Here is a 24,310-nt window from a genome sequence, read left to right as displayed (position 1 = left end):
CAGCTGCTCTGCCCCAGGTCCTGATTCAGCCGCTGCTGGTCAGTTTCAGCAGCGGCTGAATCAGGACGTCTGGGGCAGAGCAGATGGGGTGCTGCTGGGTTGGTCCAGTAGCACCCCAGCTGCTCTGCCCCAGGCGTCCCCAAGTCAGCTTCTGCTGAAACTGACCAGCGCTGACTACAGGAAGCCCCAGGCAGAGTTGCTCTGCCCCAGGCTTCCTGGAATCAGCTGCTGATCAGTTTCAGCAGCAGCTGACTTGGGGACGCCTGGGGTTCTTAAGTTGATTCTGTATGTAAGTCAGAACTGGCGGTCAGTTTCAGCAGTTCCGACTTACATACAGATTCAACTTAAGAACAAACCTACAGTCCCTATCTTGTACGTAACCCGGGGACTGCCTGTATTTTAATTTCCCAGCTTTCTTTTGTGGGCTGAGGAGTAATTGTAGATGTTTGGCTTCTGTGATGTAACTGTGAAACTGAAGTTCTGACATTCTCACTTCCTTGCAAATATCATTGTAACTATTTTCTGTTTTTCTGAGCTGCACAGTTCAGGTGGTAGCTATTTTTCATTTCTTTTAATAACAGCCATGGCTGGTTTTACTAGTGAATATGCATGATCATTTATATACAAAACATGAATTTTACTGAGGAAAGTATATGTCCATGATATCAGAATACATGAATATATCAATACAGCACTAAGGATGTTAAAATGTGGTTATCAGGCTAATCATATAGTTGATACAATTTGTATCGACTGCTTGATTAGTCAATAGGACCTTTCTGCAGAGCTGCATTGGGGGTAGCTCCAGGAGCCAACTAGAGCTGGGACTCAGCTGTCCTGTCTTGTGCTGGCTCTGAGAGCCACCAGCATTGTGGCTCTGCATTTTGAATGTAGCAAGAGCCACCGGCCTCTTACTACTTTTAAAATGTAGAGCCACAGTGATCAGTGCGAGTGGGAACTTCTTGGTCCTGGCTTGGGCTGAGTCCAGCAGCCCCTGTTTGCCATGGACAACCCTGTCCGCCACAGACGGGGGCTGCTGCCAGAGCCCTGGCTGCCGGAATCGGGGACTGGTGCTGGAGCAGCCTCTGTTTGCAGTGGAGAAGGCTGGCTGCCACGAACAGAGGCTGCTCTGGCATCAGCCCTTGTTTGCAGCAGGCAGGACTGGCTGCAGCAGCCTCTGTCTGCGGGGAGTGGGAAGGAGAGCACAGCTCCCCACTGGGACCCCAGTGGACAAGAGCTACTTCACAGCAGCCTCCCCTATTCAACCTCTCCCCCCCCCCCCCCCCCCCCCGCTGCCTCTCTCTGATAGAGGCAACAAGGGAAAGGGGAAGCAACTAGCTTATGCTTATCGGATAGTCAACTAGTCGCTTACGTCCCTATCCTGTTCCTCATAGAAACAGTAAGCGGGGGAGGATGCTGCAGGGAATACGGGACCAGCTGGAACTCAAGTAGTCCCTGCTGGCCCTGTGTTCCCACTGAGGCACTTCAGCCTTTGAAATATACAAGAGCCCAAAGCACTGCAGTGGGAATTAGCACAAGCAGGGACTGCTTTAGTCCCTGCTTGCACCCCTGCCTCTTCCCCCCCCCCCCCCATGAAAACATGCTGGGGGGAGTCTGTTTTTAAGCCATACTCCCCCCCTGCCCCTTGCTGCCTCTCTCTGATAGAGGCAGCAAGTGGGGGGAAGCAACTAGTCAGTCACTACTCGACTATCTGATAAGCTTGTGCTTATCGGAGAGTCGACTAGTCGCTTACATCCCTATAGAGTACTTGTGCTAGCATCACATAATGTGGAGGAAGGTAATTTTATTACTGTAGTAAATGTGTTTTTAAAATATTTTTGCATTGAGTTGATTAATGTGTACTCTCTTCTCATTACAGCACTGAATGCAGTAACCATTTCTGAGGAGGCTATCATATCATGGTGAAATATTGTGCAGCATATAACTGCAGTAATGCAGACACCAAGTTAAATTGGAAGCAGGGAATAACTTTTCATAGGTGAGCCTGAAGATCCTGGATATCAGTGTATTCTAACTGCTAGGGATGTAAAATCCTGTGTAATTGGTTAACCTGTTAAATATATTGTTTAACTGAGTAAAAGGGGCAACAGGCAGGGATGTTGCTCCAGCCCAGCTGGAGTGCTCCCTCCACTCACTGCTGGAGCCTCTGTCCACAACGGGCTCCCCTTGGGGCTGGAGCAACCCCCTGCCTATGGCTGGAGCTGGTTAACTTGTTTAACATTCACATCCCTATTAATTGCAGGTATTGCAGACTTTGGGTGGAATCTTGGGTAAACTCCCATTGACTTCAGTAGGGATTTTACTCTCTAAGTATTTTGACCAAGCAAACTACTTGCAAGCCTAGTTTTCCAAAGTAACCATGTGATGCTAGTCTCTAGCCCAGTGTAAGCCTTACCTTCTGGCTGATTTAATTAAATGCAGCACTTGCTGTCAAGAATTGGTAAGGAGCAGTGATTGAGGAGTGTCATTTCAGCATACAAAAAAACAGCAGCACAGCTAAGTGAGCACTGGCAATTGTGGGGGCTAGGTGTAGGGAGATGGAGCTCAGGGCAGGGGACTGGGTGTAGGGAGGTTGGGCTCAAGGCAGGGGGCTGGGTGTAGGGGGTGCAGGACTCAAGGTAGGGCTGGAAATGTCGAGGTTTGGGAGGTATGAAGGGCTCAGGACAGAGTGTTAGGGTGTGGGGGGGCCTCAGGCAGGAGGTTCAAGGTGTGTATGAGGAGTTCAGGACGGGATTGGGGTGAGCATATGTGCGTGGAGGGTGGAGAATGGGGTGGAAGGCTTGGGGTGGACAGTCCCCGTTGGTGACCATGTCCTGCGATGCTCCTGTGCCATGCCAAATGGGAGCTGTGGGGGCAGTGCTATTAGGCGTGGGAAGGGAGCTCTAAGGGTAGGCGAGGTGCTGCAGTACCTCTGGAATCCTGGCTCAGCACCTGGGATCCTGGATGTCAGCCCTGTTTACCTGGGGCTCTCCAGCCGCTGGCCTCAACTTTGGGTGGAGGAAGGACAGCATTAAAGTTCTGTCCCCAGCCAACCACTTTCTTAACAGCGTGCTGAAATTGGCTGCATCAGCTTACTTTCATCTGTGGCAGCAACCCGATTAAAAGCAATATTCAGTAAATGAAATGCATAAAGTTGTTTAAATTAAAAGAGAAGACATTTGTACCATGGTATTAAAAAGGAATTATATAGAAGAAAAAAGCCATGAATGACAGAGAAAAAGCTGAGAAGGGCAGTGGGAGAGAAGTGAGGATTTACAGAGCTGATTTTAATGCAGAATGAGTTGTGTTTAGTTTTGTATCGCATGTTATTCATTTTCACTAACTGTAGCCTCACCATAAGCTACCTGAGAGAGGGAACTGTTGCTATCTCTGGTTTATAAACTGGGGATGAAGCAGGGGCAATGGAGAGGGGAAGATGCAGCCACTTCTGAAAATGTGTGTCACTTCTGGCTGCCATAATTTTGGGGTGTTCAGCTTTAGAAATAAAGGCTTGGGAGTGCAGAATGCCCTTATTAGCTCAAATGAGAATTTTAGGTATTCAGCACCTCTGAAGAAGGCGGCTGCTTTTGAATGTTTGAGGCTACACAATGAGCTGGGCATGGTCTGAATGATCTTTTGAATCTGTCTCCTTCTCTAAGCACTCATTCTGGTGCCATACTATGATGTTTCCCACATTTTGGTGACTTCCTGACCCCAAAATTATTTATGCATGGTCTTTTATTATTAGTGTATTTAAAATATGGCCTTCAAAAATTCTTCTTTTTTTACCCTTAAGCTTGGAGGGACAAAACAACTATTGCCAAGCATATTGTATAGTATTCTGAAAATGTTTAACTCTATCTCTGTTTACTAATAATTTGGGTCTTATGCACATAGGTGGGAAAATAATAGTCCCTATCTTCCTTGACTCTACCTCCCTCTTCTTCCTAAGCATTGTGTACCCTTCTTTGCCTCCTCAGAGCCTTCAAAAATCTTCTCCTTTCATGAAGCATTCCCATTTTCTTTCTCACTGCTTGGGCATCTGTGTCTTTTTGCTTTTGTATTGTCTGTTGTGTTGCCCCACTTTGAGTTAGATGGAAACCTCCTCCAAGCTGACACTTGGTCTATGAATTTTTACTAGAGAATCATCTACACTAACGTTTTTTCTTCCTTGGACTCTGACAATTATTATATCATTTTAAAAGCATAACTGATTCTCTCTATGTGGAGTGTGGGAACTGAATGGCGTGAAATTAAGTAGAACTAGGCTTGTGAATGTGACATGCATATCCCAGAAACTAAGAAATGGAAATAAGTCCATTATCATCCAGTAAATTCCCTGAAGCTAATGAGCAATCATTTTCTGCAGTACACTCTTCAGTGCTTTGTCCAGTCCATTTAAAATGTCTTAATTGATAAGTTCACCATTTACAAAGAACATATGAACACTGTATGTGTGAGATTGTGTTGTGAGAGCCTTAGACTGTATCTAGTGAACTTAGAAGATGTATTTACGTTACTACTTCCACTCTTTTTATCCAGCTGGACATTTTAATAAGGGAATATGTGTTTCTCACAAACTTCTCTTTTCAAATCCAGTGAGTAACTGGTATGTTCTTTTTAGTTTTTATTTTACAGAGCTGCTACCCTCATTAAATAATACATGTTGAATTTTTTTAGTCCAGCACTTTCTGATCTTGAAACATCCATGGTCTGTTATGATTTTAATTAGTCAGATGTCCACTTATCATGGATGTGGCTAAGTTTCCCACAGTCCCATCAAATTTGTTTGGTGCCACCAATCCTGGCGCTCAGTGTTCTGTGCTGTTATTTAGCTCTAATTTACCCCTTTGGCTATGTCTACACTCGCAGCTTCTTGCGCGAGTAATATGGAAATGAGGCTAAGCGTGGAATATCGCTGAGCCTCATTTGCATACCTAATGAGCCACCATTTTTTCAGAAGAGGTTCTTGCGCAAGAAGGAGAGTCTACACTGCCCCTCCTTGCACAAGAAAAACTCTCTTGCGCAATGCCGTTACATCTATTACTTTTCAGGAATAACAGCATTGCGCAAGAGGGGTTTGCTTGCGCAAGAAGGGGCAGTGTAGATGCTCCTAGTTGTGCAAGAGCCTCTTCTGAAAAAAAAATGGTGGCTCATTAGGTATGCAAATGAGGTTCGGCGATAGTCCACGCTTAGCCTCATTTGCATATTACTCGCGCAAGAAGCCGCGAGTGTAGACATAGCCTTTATGTCTTCTAAGAGCCCAATAAGCAGTGGAAGTGCTGGTAATGCTGCTAGACAATATTTGATCTCCTATGGCTTGGCAAATTCTCTGGTTTGGCACCAGTCAGATCCTAAGGGTGCTGGACTAGAGAGGTTCAACCTGTACTTTGAAATATTTTAGCTCCTTCTTTTCCTCTGAGATTATTAAAGTGGTTTACAAATGTAGGTGAGAATTATTATCCCTAGCTTGGAGAGGGGCAAACTGAGACGCAGAGACTGCTCATGTGCCCTTGGGCAAGTGACAGTCAGCTGGCAAGTGGGGAATAGAATCTAGGTCCCCTAACTCCCAGTCCATGTCCTGTGTGGTTCTGTGGTCCCAACTCAGCAAGGTACTTAAAACTGTGCACTTGCTGAAGAATATGAATTGTCCCATTGACTTTAATGGTGTGTGTGGGTAACACCACCCCTTACTAAAGTACAATTACTAAACAAAATCCTGCTCATGTTCTTTGATCTGCAAACTTTGTCATTTCTGTTTTAGGTTTCCCAAAGCTAATAAGAAAAAACAACAGTGGGCCCAAGCAGTACAACGGACTGACCTTGTGAGTGGCAAACTCTGGACTCCATCTGAATGGGACATGATTTGTTCTCTGCATTTCAACCCTGAATGCTTCAAAGAAACAAATGGGAAGAAATTTTTAAAAGAATGGAGTTGTCCTTCTATATTTTCCTTTCCTGACAATTTTCAGGTATAAAATATACATCTGATATATATACATACTACATATATATACATATTACACAATATACACAATATATTGTGTGATTTCATTAAAAAAACTGATTCATTATCAAGTGAAGTACACAACCACCTTTGGTGGCAAGTTTTTGGAGTGACTTTTCACAGAGTGCTATACTGTTATTCAAACCTTTAAGTCATCTAAAAATAGCTTTAATAAAATCTTAGGGCGAGAGTGTTGAAGTGTCAGAGACAATGTGGCTACGTCTACACTGCCCAGTCTTGCACAAGACCATATGCAAATGAGGCACAGCTATTAATATCGCCGCACCTCATTTGCATACTTAATGAGCCACCATTTTTTGTACAAGAGGCTTTTGCACAAGAAGGAGCAGTGTAGATAGCTCCTTCTTGTGAAAAAGCCCCTTGCACAAAATGGTGGTCCATTACGTATGCAAATGAGGTGCAGCGATATTTGCCACCGTGCCTCATTTGCATATGTTCTTGCGCAAGACTGGGCAGTGTAGCCATAGCCTGTATGTATATCAGTGGTTAAACTTCACATTCTGGAAAAGTAATCAGATTTTTAAAGGAAAAGCAATGTCCTTCTGCCTGATTTAGATTCTTTCAGCCGATGTTGTTTTTCTTAAAAATTAGGATTGTTAAATTTGTCACAGTATGGATGACATTCACTAGAGTGTTTCTAATGGATAGTTTTTCTTTCTATGGTATTTATCCTTCGCATTCACATTTATAAGAAATTTATAAGAAAATTTACTCACACGTATGTGGGCCACATCTCAGCATCTCTGTGGCAACTTCTGCAGTCTGCCAGGCTCTTTCCTAACAATGAGCCTGATCTGATGCACATAGAGGCAGATGTGTAGGAGGAGGAGTCAACACCTAATTTATAAGCCTGGCTTTGATGAAGACTCAATTGGGACTAAGGATGTAAAATCCCAGTTAATCAGTTAGCAGGTTAACAATGTTTAACCGGTTAAGTGTGATTTTGGTGCTCCAATCCTCCAGCCCCCATGGTGGGAGCTCAGGCCGGGGACTCGAGCTGCTGGCTCTCAGCCTCAGTCATGTAGGACTGGCTGCTGGGGCTGGAGCAACCCTCTGCTCATGGCCTAGGCTGCTCCCAGGTAACTGGTTAACTGGTTACCTATTCACTTTCTATAACGGGCACCAATCTTAGTTCTGAGAGTTCAATTTCTCTCCAAGCTTCAATTGCATTCTTTGTTTTGTAGAAAACAGATAATTCTCTAGAGATCAAAGAACTCTCAATGTGCAGGCATATTTCTAGGAAATCCTCCTCTGAAGGCAGATCCCAGCGTGGTGTATGTCACGGCAGCCATGATAACGGTAAGCATCAGAACTGTGGCCGAATGCCACATGATCCTTTTGTAGTAATGGCCAAGTCTGTGTCAATTTGAACAGGACAAATATTTTCTTATTTTAGCATTTACAAATATCTGTATTGCTGTGCTTTACTGGTCTTAGGGCAGTGATTAATATTGGATAAGCTTACTGGAAAAGAAAAAATATGAAGTTGTAAATATGTTGTAAAGTGTGCTTGTGTAGGGCTTGCCATGAGGCAACAGATATCTGCCATGGAGCATTTAAAAAACATAGAGTGAAAGCCTGGCTCCACTAAAAACTATAATAGCTCTGCCATTGATCTTAATGGGGTCAGGATTTCACCCTTTGTGTGCAACTACTGGAAGAAATTTTGAGGAGAAATAGATGTTAGGAAAACCCATCTGTCTTTCAATAACTTGTCTAATACACAACAAAATAATGTTTACGTTGAGCCATGAAGCATGTGAGTCATGCAACCATATGTGAGTGCATATGAACTGGCCTGAAAGTGTGCGTTTGAGTTTCCAAGTTTATACAGGACCACTATTTCTCACTGCTGCTGGAGAAGCTGAAAAGTTTTGTTTTTTAATTGAGAAAGAGCTGTAGCAGGCTACGCCTCCCTTCCCCTCCTCTCCTCTCACTCCATTTGGGCTTTCATAAGGGGGGAATTAAATTTCTCTGCTGTTTGCTTTTGTAGAAAACAGCTAACAACCCAACAAGATTAACAGAAAACTTCAGCTGTTCTCCTGAGGTAGACAACAGAGGGATGTGCAATACACAGGACACCGTAATGGTAAGCATCAAAACTACACTGGGTTATAGACTTTCTCCTTTTACTTTCTGAATTTCTGTTTTAGGCTTTTAAAAGTGTTCACTTGCTGACACTGAGTTCAGTCTTAAAGCCCTTATACGTGCAAAACTCTTATTGACTCTACGCTATCCATGAGAATCTTAGTACAGGTTGAATCTCTTTAGTCTGGAATCCTCAAGAGCTGACCAGCACCAGACCAGAGAATTTTCTGGATCACAGAAGGTCAGTATTTTCTGGCAGAATAACAACATTCCACTGCTTATGGGGCTCTTAGAAGATACTTAGGGGTAAATCAGAGTTAAATAACAGCAACAGAACACAGAGCCAGGACTGGTGGCTGTAAACAAACTTTATATGACTGTGGGGAAATTTCGTCACCCATGATTAGTGGACATTTGGCTAATGTACATCATTCTGGACCATGGATGTTGCTGGACTACAGGCAGTCCCCGGGTTACGTACAAGATAGGGACTGTAGGTTTGTTCTTAAGTTGAATCTGTATGTAAGTCAGAACTGGCGTCCAGATTCAGCCGCTGCTGAAACTGACCGCCAGTTCTGACTTACATACAGAATCAACTTAAGAACCCCAAGCGTCCCCAAGTCAGCTGCTGCTGAAACTGATCAGCAGTTGATTCCAGGAAGCCCGGGGCAGAGCAACTCTGCCTCGGGCTCCTCGGCACTACTAGACCAACCCAGCAGCACCCCATCTGCTCTGCCCCAGGCGTCCTGATTCAGCCGCTGCTGAAACTGACCAGCAGCGGCTGAATCAGGACCAGAGCACCTGGGGTGCTGCTGGGTTGGACCAGTAGCGCCCAGAGCGGCGCTGCGGGACCAACCGGCAGCACCCCAGCTGCTCTGCCACAGGCGTCCGGAGAAAAGCCTAGTCTGCTGGGGGGGGGCATACTAGCTGCGCCCATCTCTCTCCCCCCCCCCCCCCCCCCCCCAGCAGACCAGGAAGACACGGGCGGCGGACCGAGACGCACCGCGGTTCCGCCGCCTGGGTCCTCCGCGGCTTTGCTCCCCGTCTCCCTGGTCTGCTGGAGACCAGCAGACCAGGGAGATAGGGAGCAAAGCCTCAGGGAAGCCAGCAGCGGAGCAGCCCAGGCGCGCCTGGGGTGCCCCGCTGCCCGAGCACCCCCGCCGCTTTGCAAAGCCTCGGGGAAGCCGGCGGCGGAGCAGTCCAGGCGCGCCTGGGCTGCCTCGCTGCCCGAGCCCCTCCGCGGCTTTGCTCTGCGTCTTCCTGGTCTGCAGACCAGGGAGACGCAGAGCAAAGCCCCAGAGTACTCGGGCGGCAGGACCGCGAGGGCCCGCAGTCCGTGTACTCTGGGGCAGCGCCGTTCGTAACTGCGGATCCGACATAAGTCGGATCCGCGTAAGTCGGGGACTGCCTGTAAAGAGATTAAATCTGTAGCTTGAGAGACAGAAGTACCAAGCTCAGTGACTTTGTTTTAATGTTTTGTTCATAGTTCAGTATAGTCTTTGGTTAGTTATCTCACAGTGCTATATGAGATGGTACTGTTTCCCTGTATGTTTAGAAAAAGAAATAAAGCAAACAAAAGCTGCCAAATATTTAGCAGTAGCCACTGTTTATGAAATGAACACATGCTTGCAATCCAGTTCCCAGTGGCACTGACAGATTTGCTAGGCCTTCGGGGGGGGGGATGATTTTGGCTACAGCTCCATGCTGTCAAAGGGCGGGGCCTTAGGCAGATGGGACAGAGCTGGGGCAGCCAGCCAACCCCTCAGTGCTATCCGGAGCATGTTGTGTCCCACCAGCGGCCCTCAGAGCCACCTGTAGTATGCCATAGTTGTTGTGGCAGTGGGGAACACTGGGTCCTTTTGAATCACCAGGCCCTGGGGCAGTTGCTCTCTTTATCCTCCCCTCCCTCATCAGCAGGCCTGTCAATTCCTAGTGAATAGATGTCTGCATCTCAGAAGTCACCTGCATGGAGAAGCTGGAAAGACCGATTGAACATGGAGATAGAACCACCCTCTCAGCTTTACAGTTGGTATCTTGACCAGGTCAAGGTGCACCGTAGGCACTAACTTACCTTTAAGTGAAAAATTAAAAAAAAAAAATCTGAAAACTGTAGAAGTATATTCAGGGAAACTAGTTCAGGATAAAATGCCCAACTGGGTCAAAGGAAAAAAATGCATTTTATATGGAAATAAGTTATCCAGAAGGTGTAAATCTCACATATGTGAACATAATTTAGCCTACCATGGAAAAAGTTAAGTGCCAGATTGCTAGCGCTTCCACTTCTGAGCCAGGAATTCAGGAGAAGTGCTGATTCAGTAGTATAGCTTCAGGGAGAGAAATGTTCTCATTGATGAGCCAATATTCCAGAGTTCCCTTTGTTTATCTAATGATTTTTCAGATGGATTTTAAAGATCACGTGGTACTTTTCCACAAGAGCAGAACCGTAATGTTTTGATCCATATCTCCAGCTTTGATACACCAGGCTAGCAGAGAGTTCTTAGTGAATCCATACTTCTAAAAGCCATCAATGCAATGCATGGGCACCTTGCAACAAATCTGAATAGATGTCGGCCATGCTAGCCTACCCTATCACTGCACTACTGATACACAATTTGTTAAAACATTCTTAGGCGCTGAGCCAGATTCCCACCTTAATATGTCCTATATATTAAAGCAGTCAATTAGGTCATTTTACCCTGTGTCCACTTCCTTGTAACTGTTGAGGGTTCTCCTGCAGGCAAAGGTTAAATTGGGCTAGTACATGGCAATACAGCATGTCAACAGATGATTCTTCCACTCCAGATCCAAAAGCAACAGTCCTGACTTTTAACTGTACTGTGGTAAGGCCAGAATGGGCTCTACTAATTGTGTGGCAAATGAGATCTAGCTCTGTATCTTTGTTAGAATTGCTAGCTTGGTTTGAGTGGGGCTTTATATAGGCACAAAGACTCTGTGCAAATGGATCTGATTGTAGATTTGTATCATTTTCTTTCCCCTCTCCATAGCTTTGCTCCATGTTACGAGTACCTCATTCTACTCCCAGTTCCACCATTGAGCTGCAGTTAGAGGGTCTTAGAGGTTTTATTGTGGGGTTTTTTTTTTTTTTGGTTTGGTAAATTAAGCCCCTAGTTACTTTTGAGTCTAACAAAAATTGCAAAACTTCAGCATTGTTGCTTTCCTCTTACCTTTAAATGAGACAGACCATCGTTAACATATTACAGACAGTCCAAAAACTCTGAAGAGGAAATTGGATGAACTGGTAGCAGACAATCACAAGCTCAGAAGAAAATTAAAACATGTTTCTAATCAAGAAGAGACTCCATAAGAATGTGGAAATCTTGAAGAAGTTGCATCCTAAAGACATGTTGTCTAGGAAAGTAACATGTTTGCTAGATGTGTGCAAAGGGCATAGGCTGAATGACACGTCTGCTCTCCCACAGCAACCAGCTGTTGGACAAGAAAATGTTCTCTGTTTATTGCTATGCATGTCATTTTTGAATGTATATTAAATAAAAAGACAAGTAAACACTACTGAATTTTCATCTAAAAGCTAGAAACTTCAAAGTCAAGATTGGCACTTGTGGTGTTCAGGGAGCAAATGTCAGCCTTATCTTTTAATTCCCTGTCTCTGTTATTTGTCACATACTTATTTTTTTAGATATATTGTTTCACGGAGGGTGGATGGGAGTTTTACTATTTTTAAATGTCTGTACTAAGTAGGTAATATTTACCTAAGGGCCAACCATGGCTTTTTGGAACATTCTAGTGTATTATTTCAATAAATATTTTTAATTTTCCCCAAACCCAATAAGTTAGGCAATCTAGTCTGATAAATGTATTGCAGTATTTATAAAAGTGTATTATTTCTGATCTCTTTAAATTTAATCAGTATATTCAACTGAGTTCGAAATAATATTAGTAATGGCAAAAAGCTGAAAAGATCAGTGTGACCTGAAGTTCTTATGCAGCGCCTCTAAAACTTTTGGCAGTAAAAACATCAAAGGATCCTCAGCCATCACAGATTTTGTGTATAGCACCTATTTTATTCACTTTGTCTTTTTCTACCCGTCTCCATCTTATATAGGTGTGGGCAATAATTTTGAGGGGGGCACTTCACTATCTTGGTAAGTGGTCAAGGGCTGCAATCTTCTGTGGAGGGGTTGTAGAAGGTGCAGAAGAAAGCTTGGGTGGAGGAGGGGATTGTGACCTTGGTAGGAAATAGGGTGCAGAGTCTGGGAGGCGGAATAGATGCAGGAGAGAATTATTGCTTGGGGAGGAATTTAGAAAGGGGTGCAGGATCTGGGAGGGAATGTGGAGGGTTTGGATGGTGACCTGGGCCAGGGAAGGACGAGGGTGCCAGAGGCAGACTGTGGCCAGGAGGCACTTACCTAGATGGAACACAGCTAGCAGTTCTGCAGGAGTCTGAGCCAGACTTCCTGCCTTCGCCAGGGCTGCTCAAAATGGCTGGCTGCTCCCTGCTCTGAGAGGAGGGGAAGGCTTCATCCTGCTGCTCCAGCCTGCTAACAAAGTCTCTCACCACCTCCACTGGCCAGTTTCCAAGCTGAGAGATTTTGGGGGATGAGAGATAAACTGGAGCACCCACAAAGCCACCTGCTTCACCCCACAAGCCTCAGGGAGTAGACAGTTGCAGGGGGCTGCTCCGTACCTGAGGGTTCCAGCAGGGCTGACCATGGGGTAGATCAATGGCTTGGTGAGCCAGATCCGGCCCATAGGCCTGGCCTTGCCTGCCCCTCATTCTATCTCCTTTTTAAGTGCATTAATTTCTAGAGATGCATGGTGTCATTGCAACAACTATCCACAAGTGCACTATAAAATCAGGTTTCATAATGGTTTGAAAATACACCATCTTTTGAAACTTAGGCATTTGCAATAACTATTGTGTTAATCTTGTGATTGATTACACCATATTTATTTGTATAAAATGTTGAAGCCACCCTTATTCTAGTCCCTTGTATCTATTTGTCTTTATTACATGCTAGAACTGAATATAATAAAATCCATTATGAATAATTATTGTGTATGTTCAACAGGGAGTCTTCACATAAGCTGCCCCCCTTTGCAAGGGCTTACTGGGGCAAGAGAGGAATGGGCAGAGCACAAGTCACTCCAGCTAATCAAGGTTGTGACTCTAGTCTGTAGACAGACATGCAAAGCTGCCCTATACTTTGCAGCTCCAGGGGCTTCTCATGATCATGTCAGCCTTTGTGCCAGTCCCTGGAGTACTCCAGAATTAGGTACATGCCAGGATAGTATATTAGTGTGTTTGGTTTTCCCGTGCTGTGGGCTGCACTCTCTGTATCCTGCCTCCCAAGTGGCACAGCATGGACTTTGTGCTTATTTGTTTAGATACTGAAGGCCCTACCAAAAAGAGCCTTTAACGGTAAGGCTTTCCCTAGTATCAGTGGCCTTTAGCTCAGGTTCTGCATTATCCAGTGATGATCTTTAAATGACTAAGAAGATGTGCACTTTTTTCAGACTTGTGATTTTCCAGATACTCCTGCAATTTAAAAATATTAACCCCTTAAAGAGTACCAGCTTAAACTGTTGCCTCAGAAGACAATGCACATCAGCTGAGTCAGTCTGTCACATTGGTCTTTTATTATCCCATAAATAGAACAAGTAGTCAGAACATTATATACATACCAAACCTCCATTCAAGTCATTGGGAGTTTCAGAATATTGTCTTCTACCATGTTCAGAACCTTGTACTTCAGTTGTAAAAACCCACAATGGACACTTTTGCAATAACACGTTCATGAACTAAAGCAAAAAAGGGCTCAAACATTTTTGCACGTAGGCCTGTTGCGGTTTCTTTTGAAAACTGGCCCTGAAAGAGATGCAGAAGTTTATCGCTATTAGGTTCCCATTGAATTTCATAACCACTGCATGGCTGAAACCGTGCACAATTCTTAGCATCTAGGGTGCAATAAACAAATAGCTAGTTGTAATTATACTACTAACACAATTAAACCACAAGTCACAATCTAAACATTTTGGCAGTTTAGAAATGTGTACAGCTGACGTTAAATAGGAGTTTATTTCTTTGTTCTTTACTGTGCTGGTGGAGATGTTGGGCAACAGCACAAACCAGCTTGAGCTCATATAAATGTTGCTGCAAGTTATTTTTGGGATGCAAGAATGATTAAACAATAAGGGTAAAACCAAACCTTAGACTCAGCATAGAGCTGCAAGAGACACAAAAACATTTTTCTAAAAACTGAAGTCTCCATTAGAAGTTGTCCTCGTGGGGCAACAAAAAATTTAGTTATTTGCTAGAATAGCTTTTCCCTTTGCTTAAATAATCACAAACCTTCATGGGGTCAGAACCTTCAAGCATTTGTGGCAAAAGGCTAATGGCAATATATGGAGATAGAGGAAGGCACTTAGGCTGCATCTACACTGCAGGGCTATTTTGGGATACCAGAAGTACCCTAAAATAGCTATTCTGCATCTCTTGAGCAAGCCCATTATTTTGAAATAAAACAGACTCACTCCTCTGATGTCCCTGTAAGTCCCGTTCCATGAGGATTAAGGGATGTTTCGGAATAGCACTCTATTTCAAAATTAACTCGAAATAAGCTACCAGTTTGCATAGCTCAAATTGCATAGTTTATTTCGAGATAAGGGTGCAGTGTAAATACATGCCTAGTGGGACACCACGAGGATTAGTGGTGGTGGTGGGGAAACCCTTTTTAAATACCTTCCTTAATATAAGAAAAAAATTAAGTCTATTCATGAAATGCAGATAATGTAACATTGAGGAGAACTGACCACCAGTGAGGATAAAGATGTAATTCAAAAGAACTTTGGGGCTGTGTCTAGACTGGCAAGTTTTTCCGCAAAATCATCTGCTTTTGCGGAAAAAATTGGAGGCTGTCTACACTGGCCGTTTGAATTTCCGCAATAACACTGACGATCTCATGTAAGATCGTCAGTGTTCTTGCAGAAATACTGTGCTGCTCCCGTTCGGGCAAAAGCCCTCTTGCGCAAATCATTTGCGCAAGAGGGCCAGTGTAAACAGCACAGTACTGTTTTCCGCAAAAAAGCCCCGATTGCGAAAATGGCGATCGGGGCTTTTTTCCGGAAAACCGTGTCTAGATTGGCCACGGACGCTTTTGTGCAAAAAGTGCTTTTGCGGAAAAGCATCCTGCCAATCTAGACGTACTTTTCCGAAAATGCTTTTAACGGAAAACTTTTCTGTTAAAAGCATTTTCGGAAAATCATGCCAGTGTAGACGTAGCCTGGGAGTTTAGACACAATAACAGAAAACAAGGTTCAATTTGAGAACTGTAGATTAATACAGCCATGGAAGAATATGCAAACTCAGACATACGATGGGCAAATTAGAGCTGGAAGCTGGTAAGACTGAAAGAGCTTTGGGGCTGTAAATGCAGTGGTGTCATATAGTAACAGTCCTTTTCTCTGTGACTATGTTGTGATTTCATTTAGGACATGGTGCCTACTTCGGATTCCATGCTATTAGAGATATTGATACACTGGAACAGGAACAGAAAAGCAGCACAGGAATGACCAAAGGGGGGGTGGAGGCAGAGATGCTGGTGCTGGGGATGCTGCACCCTCTTGAAGTAGCTGTGACCCAAATACCTGGTTGTTGCCTCTAGCTCCCACACTCTCAAAGTTGCTCCAGCTCCACTGGCAGGAGAGACTTGAAAGTGGTAAATAGAGCTTTGCTAAGAGATGGCAACATGTGGGCAGGGGAGGACAGGACAGAAGATATATTACACATATTTGAAGGGTGTAAATTCAAGGCTAGAGAATTAAAATGTAGGTTATGGAATGTAGTGGAAATGTCCTGTGCAACAAGGAAGATGGCAGATATCTGGAACAATTGTGCTGACAGGGAAATGGACTCGATGGGCCAACTCTGCTTTTCCATTGCTAATTTCTATGATTAGTTCATACCTATCTTTCATCTACAAACATACCAGAACATGCTCACTATGGCTGTGTCTGGACTGCTGTGCTTTTCTAGGATATAGGAGGCATTCCAGAAAAGCAATGCCACGTCCAAGGAACGTGGCCTCTTTTTCGGAATTTTTTTTTGAAAAAATGGACGTGCTTTTTTGCCATCCCTGTAAACCTCATTTTACGAAAAAGAAGGGATGTGTCAAAAGAGCACTTTTTCCAAAATTTGGCACCATGCAGACGTGCCAAATTTCAGAGGTGTCATTTTCGACAGTAAAGCAGAAAAAGATATGCAATTTGCATACCGCAAATTGCTTTTCTTTTTCCGATTTATCTTTGCAGTGTAGACCTAGCCAAGGAAAGTTTTGAAGGTTCTCTGTTCCTGGGTTGTTTAGGGAATAGCCCAGAAGTGAAGCCAGGCCTCTTACCTTGCCTTCAGTTGAGACTGAGAAGGGAATCTCCTTCAGCTCTTTCTTCATCAATATAAAGAAAGCTCAGGGACTGGTTTCATTGGGAGTTACAAACACACAGCTGCTGCAATCATCAGGCTCCTCGTGTTTGTTTAGAAGCATCTCCTTGGTAGAATGTAACAAAAATCCAACCCTCATTTACTGAATGCTGCAATATCTGAACATGGGTTGAATGAAAGCATAAGCATTTCTGGAACAGATGTGTAAATGCACATTTAAAATTAACTTTTTGCCATTATTTTTGCATGCAGTTTAAGATGCGCTTTCCCTAAACATTCGTGCCAGTAAAAATGGAAATTTTTACATGGAAGTTCACAGAAAGTAACCCAAAAAGTTCAAAAGCCTAGCTGGAGTGAATTCATTTTACAACTGGAAGAAATGTGGGTGAATATTATGAAAATGTCCTACAATTTTAGCTGTGATTATCACCATTATTATTTTAAAAAGTGTATTTGTGCCTCACTTCAATTATTTATTGTCCACTTTTCAAAAAAACACTATCTATTTTTTAAATAGTCCTAGTTTTAAAAATATCCCTTGTTAAGAAAATAAACCAGAAACTGCAACTAAGAGACCAGAATGTGTAGCTGTTAGGTTCCCATGGGAATCACAAACAGTCCATACATTGCTGGCCTTCCTTATTTTGGTAGGAAAGCAAGAACTGACTTTTTTGGCGAGCAGACAACACCCTATTTTTTTTCAGAAAGGGCTGTGGCTTTCTTTGTTTTGAAGCACCACTGAAAACCTACTGCTGCCTTTTCTTGTTATTTTGCATTTAATTCTCATCTGTGCATCTGTATTAAGCTAAACTGCATCCCAATCATGTCTCTTATACATGCTTTTGTTTAGAAGCCATTTGTGCTAGGGGGAAGGATTCTGTTTGACTTTGAGCATTCTAAATGGGAAGGCTAATATTTCAGCTCAGCAGAAATAGCTGCTAGTTTTAAACTACCAGTTTCATCTTTCTCTAGAAGAAACACACATTTTCCCCTACCATAAAATAGTCTCATAACAGAAATGAGAAAGTTCCCAAGGGTGTGGTTATCAAAGGATAATCTCACCCCCATTCTGATTAGAAATATGTGGTTTGGGCCTAAGAATACCCTAGGGTGTGATTATTGTATGATAACCATGCCCTGCACCATGGTTTATTGATTAACTAATAACTCTTCAGTATTATTATTCAGAGGAGGGGCTGAGATATCAGAGGAAGATCTGATTCTGGAATAGGAAGATTCTTTCTTGCTAACCAAACCATTTCTCTCTTGTCCTGATTCCAACTTCTTAGTGAAAATAAAGGGTCAGTGAATGCCAGTTTTCATTTTTCATTGATTAGCTCACCCGTTTATTAAAACTGAAACTCACCCAGAAACATACTCCTGTTAGAAGACACAATTTCACTACACTGTTCCCTGTCCATTAAGATTGTATAGGAGGGCTACAGAGCCTTTGTAATCAAAGTACTAGAAGTGTGTCACGTGCACAGTAAGTTAGATAGCAGCAGTGCAGTGCAGTGCAGTGCAGTGACTACACAACCAACCTGCTGTTCTTTTAGCAGTAGATCTTCCACAGCCCTATTTTAATTAGTGAAGCAGTGTTGGACTGGGCACTGGCGTAAACATCCTGCCCCTGAAGCCATAGTGCCTGCTGGAAATGGCTCCTATTCTAAGACTGTTATGCCACCAGAGGGGTCAACTTGACAGCAAAACACTTCTCTATGCCAGCTGGGATTTCCCCACATTGGAGGACTCCCGATCTACCCATTTAGTGAAGCTGCTTAATGGGCCCTTATGCATCAAAAGAATGGCACAGAAATGCTGGAATCTAGCCCTTGCCTCCCAGTCCAGTGCTTTAATTACAAGACCATCTCCCCAGCTGGGTTTCTATAAAGGTTGAAACTACAACCTTGAGCCACAGCAGGCTGGATTCTGAGTGCCATTAAAAACCTGGAGTTATTGACTTGAGTGGTTTACTGAGATCAGAATCTGGCCCAGCACATAAAAAAAAGGCTTAACTTTTTTGTGTTGTGGTACAAATACCAATTCAATGTCACCCTCACTTACATATGGACTTGTTATTGGAAACAAGAAGTATGTACTTAAAATAAAAAAATTGATACTGTAAGGGAAAGAAAGGTTTGATTAAACTTCAAGTTGGTATCTAACAGAGGGATCATCACACAATAATATAACCTATAACTAGACTAATCCCCTTTTCTGATCTATTTGGCAAATCTGCCCTGGTTTGGCTCCATATGCTCTGCTAATGTATGGTGCCAGCTTCTTTACTTAGTTATCACCCTGCCTGCTCATACGGTGTGGCAAAAATCTCCTCACACCTGTGGAGCTCCATCAGCAGTAGTAACAAAGGGAATACTAGTGTAGATCAGGTTCCTGCAGCTGGTGGTATTCTCAATACTGTGTCACTTAACTCAGATACATGGCACAGTGTTAAAAATCCTGGTCTACATTAGTACTCCAATAATTATTCCCATCAGTTAAGGTGTACTAATGTTAGCAATGGTGGTCAAATTTTGCTAAAATATCCGCAGTGTGGACAAAGTGTAAGATGCTACCCATCATATTCCAGAATGCTCACTACTAAATCTCTTAAGGAAGCACTGGCGAATAATCAGTTCTTCCTGATGACACTGCCTCTCCAAAGTCTCATTGAACATTGCTTTCCGCATCTTTTGCCCATTAACTTTGGGTACTGACATGGCCTATCCCTTAAGTCTAACATTCTACTGTCTGGATACCAGCCTCATGCCATCATGGCCATATTACCAATATTCTCCAATGCCTCAGTTCTTCTCCAGGAAGATTGTCACAGCCTGCAAAACACAGGCAACCAATGAAATGCACTTTAAGTCCTCTCTGTGCTCCATTGTTAAGTTACTAATAGTAATGATGTGCTACATGTACAGGACTCGAAGATGATCCCTGTCTTGAAAAGTTCACAGTCTGAAAGACAGAAATGAAGACAGGATGTCTTGAAAAGTATACAAGGAGAGTTAACAATCACTCTGGATACATGTATTGAATGATATAATTTTAAATTTTAAAATATTTTATCCTTTTATCTACTTTTGGCTACTTTCCTTAGTCCAGGAATTCAAAACATTGGTTAATTTTTACTTTCTTTCTTGCAAAAGTATTGCTCCTTCAAAATGCCCCGTTAATTGCCCTTTAGCATTCCTTACACTAAGCATGATGAGCTTGGTATTTGCCTCAGTTTAATCAATAGGAGTTTGCAGAGGCAAAGAATTAGCTGTCACCATGTAAAGCAATACAATGACTTTTTCCATTAGTCATTTCACTCCCTAATGCACAAAATGTAAGGGCCTCAAGAAGAGGAGAGGAAACTGGCAACTTCCAAAATCAGACAGGTAGCCAATTTGCCCTTTGTATGCATCACACCTCTTACTCCATGCTAAGAAAAATATCCCTTTTCCAAGTACATATATGATTTTATATATATGACCAGTCCCATTTAATTCCTTATGGGATCTAGGTCTATATTTTTATACAAGATATTTTCCAGAACTCTGCTGATTTTGCTGCAGAGATGTAGGAGGCCAGGCAAGAAGTCCTGAAAAGGTTTATTTTTCTATGTACAGCTTAAATTGTGACTTCTTTCTTACCATGCCTATTGACTTTACTCTCTGGTCCCTGCCATTTGTCCCTGTTGGCTCTCCCTCAGTTCTTCCTGATTCAAATGTTGACGGCAACTTTGTGGAGCCACATAATATACTTGTTATAGTTAAATAATTTCATCAATACTCCTCCCTTCAGCATCACTACCCAAAACAACTGAATAGCTGATATGTTCTATGAAACTTCCACCCCAAAATAAGATCATGTCTATAAAGCTCCATATAGGTCTCTCCATGAGAAGTGTAGAATCTCTCCATAGCACAGTATATAGGAACATTTTCATTATCTTTAACCCAATCTAAAAACCACTCAAGCATTTACATCCTAGGGCTACATCTACATTGTGCATTCTTGCTTATTTTCAGGCAGAACAGCTCTTGCACAATAGGGTTTTTGCACAAGAAGGAGCAGTGTAGACTGCACCTTCTTGTGCAAAATGGCAGCTCATTAGGTATGCAAATGAGGTGTGGTGATATTCATCGCCACTGCTCATTTGCTTATCTTCATGCACAAGAATGCGCAATGTAGACATAGCCCTAGTTTTGTTAAATATATTTTAGCACTGTGTAAAAGTAAAAGTAAGTCTTGAGTAGATGAACATAAGAATTGCTGGTCTGCTACTCATTTAAATGTAAGGTATAAAATAAGGGTTCATTTTGTTTTTCTCTGGCATTATCCTAGAAAATACACTGTATTTGTTAGAGCTCAAAAGGAATTCTTGTCACTGAGGTTCAGATTTCAGTATTGACCAGTATTTTACTCCACAAGTAGGGCCACTTATTCCAGTGGGATTAGTCACAAAGTACTCTACACAAATAAGGAATCAGAACATGGCCCTAGGTTGACTGGAATCTACTTTTGTCTGTTAAAACAAATTACACTCCAATGGTCAAAGACATTCTTTTCCTCTACGCAATAGGAAATGCAGCTTCATAAAATGAAGACTTGGTGTCAAAAGGGAAAAATACATTGACATGGTCAACGCTGTGCAGCTTGTTGTTTATTCAGTTGGGTGTTTGGGGAAGATTTTAGTATTTTTTAAAGGCCACAGAAGTGTTGTTATTGTTGGATACAAACAGGCTGCAAGGAGTCTGAAATGCTTTCTGAGCTGACAAAGAATAAAGGAAAGTCTCTGCCTCAGGATTCCTTCCAGCCAAATTCTGCTCTCAACTCTGCAGGCAAGGCTCCCGTTGTAGTCACTGTGTTTTCATGCCACGTTGCACATCCAAGGGCAGAACGTGGTCCTGAGTGACTGATGTCCAAGGCTTGGGCCAACTGCTATTGAGTGAACTGACCTCCCATCCAAACCCACCAACAGACACTGTTAGTGTTATTGGGGGGACTCACCTGTGAGAGAACTACTGGAGCCATTGTATCAAGGCTCACACAAGGTCAAAGAGATTTTTTTCAGTCCTGAACATCCCATTTCATCTGTTAACGCACAAGGGTAGATCAATGGTTTTGGACACCAGCCTTGTACTCAATCTGTTCTAGCATTTAAAAAACACAAGGGTGTGTAAAAATAGCTAACCCACTCCTGTGAGAAAAGCCAGGCTTTTCTACTCCTGCTGGAAGTTGAAAGGAACCCAGGAAAGGAGCCTGTAATAACTGTGTCTGCAGACCACAAGGAGATACTTTTGCTCAGCACTCCTGATGACCCGGTCATGGTGAGTGCATGTTACCCCTTTATTTATTACAGGTTGCTAATATGTAGCATTCCATCCTGAGTGCTATCTGCTAGTGCAGACAATGAACTCAAAGGAGTTGTACTCAAATTCCTGTACTTTTGCTACACAAAGATGACCACCAGAGGAATGGAAAGTGGGTGAGAATGGTTGTAGAGGGATGAAGTAAAATAATATATTAACTAGTGATCAGAAAATGAAAGCTATTTCCAAGCTTCAATGAGGTCTTTTGTTTCCAGCAAAATAAAAACTCCTGGTTAGAGAGGGCCAGAGAGCCTCTGTGTACAGAGAATTAGGTGCAGAATATTTATTTTGCTGGGTCTGGACAAAATAAGTTAACATATGTTCTGTGGGGATTCTGAGCATGCAGACTATCATTTCTATTGACTCAATTTTTGAAAGGTCAGTTACTGTTTCTAGGACCTCCCTGAAAGCCCTGTATGTGCTGTGCCCACTGCTCCCATTGGAGTCCAGAGCAACACACTCTTTTACTGCACTGGGTGCGCAGTTGAGCACGAGGGTAGAAATACATCCCAGTGTAGAGAACCAGTGCAAGGTATCACTTACATGCCACCTGTTTCCTCAAAGTATGCAATGGGAGCTAAAGTACTGGATGGGATTGTGGGCCTTTACCCTACGTAAGTAGAAATGAGTTCTTTCAGAAACAGATTGGCATCTCTATGCCTTAAAACAGTATGTTATGAATCTGGCACAGATCTTCCTCCCTACAATGCTGCACACACATCCAGTGCAAAACAAGTAGCAAATAAAGTTTGAAAAAGCTTTTTATGAAGGTAAGCTGCATGTTTTTTGTTGAATTAGCCACCCAGCTGTTCCTCAACATCTCCTTTCTAATGCAAGCTTGTAAAGACTGGTTTGTGCAAAGGATTAGTTCTGGTACAATTATGTTTTCTATATTTAGAAGCTGATAATATATTTTAATTTGTCTCTAGTTATTGTGGACACACTATGATTTGCACAGTTTAAAGGCTTTTCTTCACCCCAGAATGAAGGAGGAACTGAAGAGTTTCATACTGGACAGTCTCCCACTCTAAAAAAATTAAACACAACCATATGTTTTCTTGGTTAAGCCTTTGGCTGGATGATGTGGACCCTTATTTACTTGGTTTTACATTTTACAAAGCCAAAAAAGCCCTACAACCAGATACTAAAAGTAAGCAAGGAGTGTGCATGTGAAAGAGGAGGCATTTGCACAAATATTTCTTTGAATTTGAAAGCAAATTTTGATTTGACTATGTTTGTGACCCTTTGTGAAAATATCTGCACGCTCAGTAAAAACAAAATAGGAATGATGAGCATTCACCCACAGCAATTTCTGAATTGTACATTGGATTGTACTCTTCATAGTTTGAATTGTGTTTAATAAAAGGATGCATGAACCTCTTGGGATGTGTGAGGAGAGTCCCTTGTGGGCCAGAAGCATCTTGCTCCCATTTCTCAAGTCAAAACATCAAACGAAAAAAAGAGAGGCCACTAGATAGCATTAACAAGGCACAGATGCTTCCTTTCCACTACTCTAATTATGAGATAATGGAAAACAGCTGTGCTCTTTCCACTCAGCCACCCTCTTTCCAACCAAAGAGATCAGGTGGATCCTGTTATTTCAATAGTGGTCTTGTTGCCGGAGGTGGTAAGAGACTAGGAAGAAAAGTTTCCCTGGATGGCCCACACGGAAAGATAGGAGGATTGATATGTTCTTTTGAGTCGGATGTAATTTTGCTCCAATCCTTGCAACGAACTCATCCTATGTGAATCCAAATGCAGGACTGGGGCCCCTTCTTGGCATTTGGAAATAGGCTGCTTCAATATCTAAACCTTTTTTTTTTTTTTTTTTTTTTTTTTTTTTTTAACTAAAATTAACTATACACTGAACCAAACCCAGGAAAAGGACTATTAGAAATCTAAAATGGATGTGAACCATCTCCCTTTCCACACATCCCCTTTCTGCTGTGAACTTTGGACCTCCTATTGTCAGTCACTTTTATAGATCATCCAATCAGGAAATACAAACAATACTACATTACTTATGTAGTTAACCAGCAGTGTGTCAATGTTTACAGCTAACTATTTGCAACCAGTCTGCTGGTTAAGAACTAATTGCTGAAGAAATCCACAGATAACCTCAAACACAGTATACATGCAAGCTTTTCACAATCTGTTTGTGAGCAATTTGAAAACCAAGACAAAAATCTAAGGAATTAATTAGTGACAAAACTCTCCCACTTCCTGTAAGGGGGACCACAGGGGCCATGCTATGTTTTCCCCTCCTTCCCATGGCACCAGACTTGGCTTTGATGGCCCAAACCCTCCCCTTTGAGGGGCCATTGTGGGTGAAGCCAGACAGACATTCTATACATATTTATATGGTCCCTGCCACTTCAGAACTTGAGCAGTTTTTCTGTTCCTGCCACAGCA

General features: G+C 42.7%; 1 long non-coding RNA gene and 1 pseudogene across 4 annotated transcripts in view; one reads left to right on the top strand and one right to left on the bottom strand.

The window, feature by feature from the left end:
- The window catches only part of LOC102453291 (THAP domain-containing protein 6-like), a 29,001-nt pseudogene extending 15,874 nt beyond the window's left edge, over nt 1–13,127 (top strand).
- LOC102453032 (uncharacterized) overlaps nt 1–24,310 on the bottom strand; it is a 91,530-nt gene that overhangs the window by 17,214 nt on the left and 50,006 nt on the right. The window contains exons 3-5 of one of the 4 annotated variants that reach the window (XR_012905029.1): nt 19,320–19,496; nt 16,492–16,690; nt 13,781–13,964 (exon numbers count right to left, since the gene is read on the bottom strand). This is a non-coding gene — a long non-coding RNA (uncharacterized LOC102453032). Of the gene's footprint in view, nt 1–13,712; nt 13,965–16,491; nt 16,691–19,319; nt 19,497–24,310 lie in introns of those variants that run through there. The other 3 variants (XR_012905028.1, XR_012905030.1, XR_012905031.1) reach the window with 3 other exon arrangements.

This window comes from Pelodiscus sinensis, chromosome 6 (genome assembly GCF_049634645.1).
Source record: "Pelodiscus sinensis isolate JC-2024 chromosome 6, ASM4963464v1, whole genome shotgun sequence".
In the NCBI taxonomy this organism is placed as follows: Eukaryota; Metazoa; Chordata; order Testudines; family Trionychidae; genus Pelodiscus; species Pelodiscus sinensis.
Note: the sequence above shows the minus strand (reverse complement) of the source record. Positions and strands in the feature narration are given on the sequence as shown.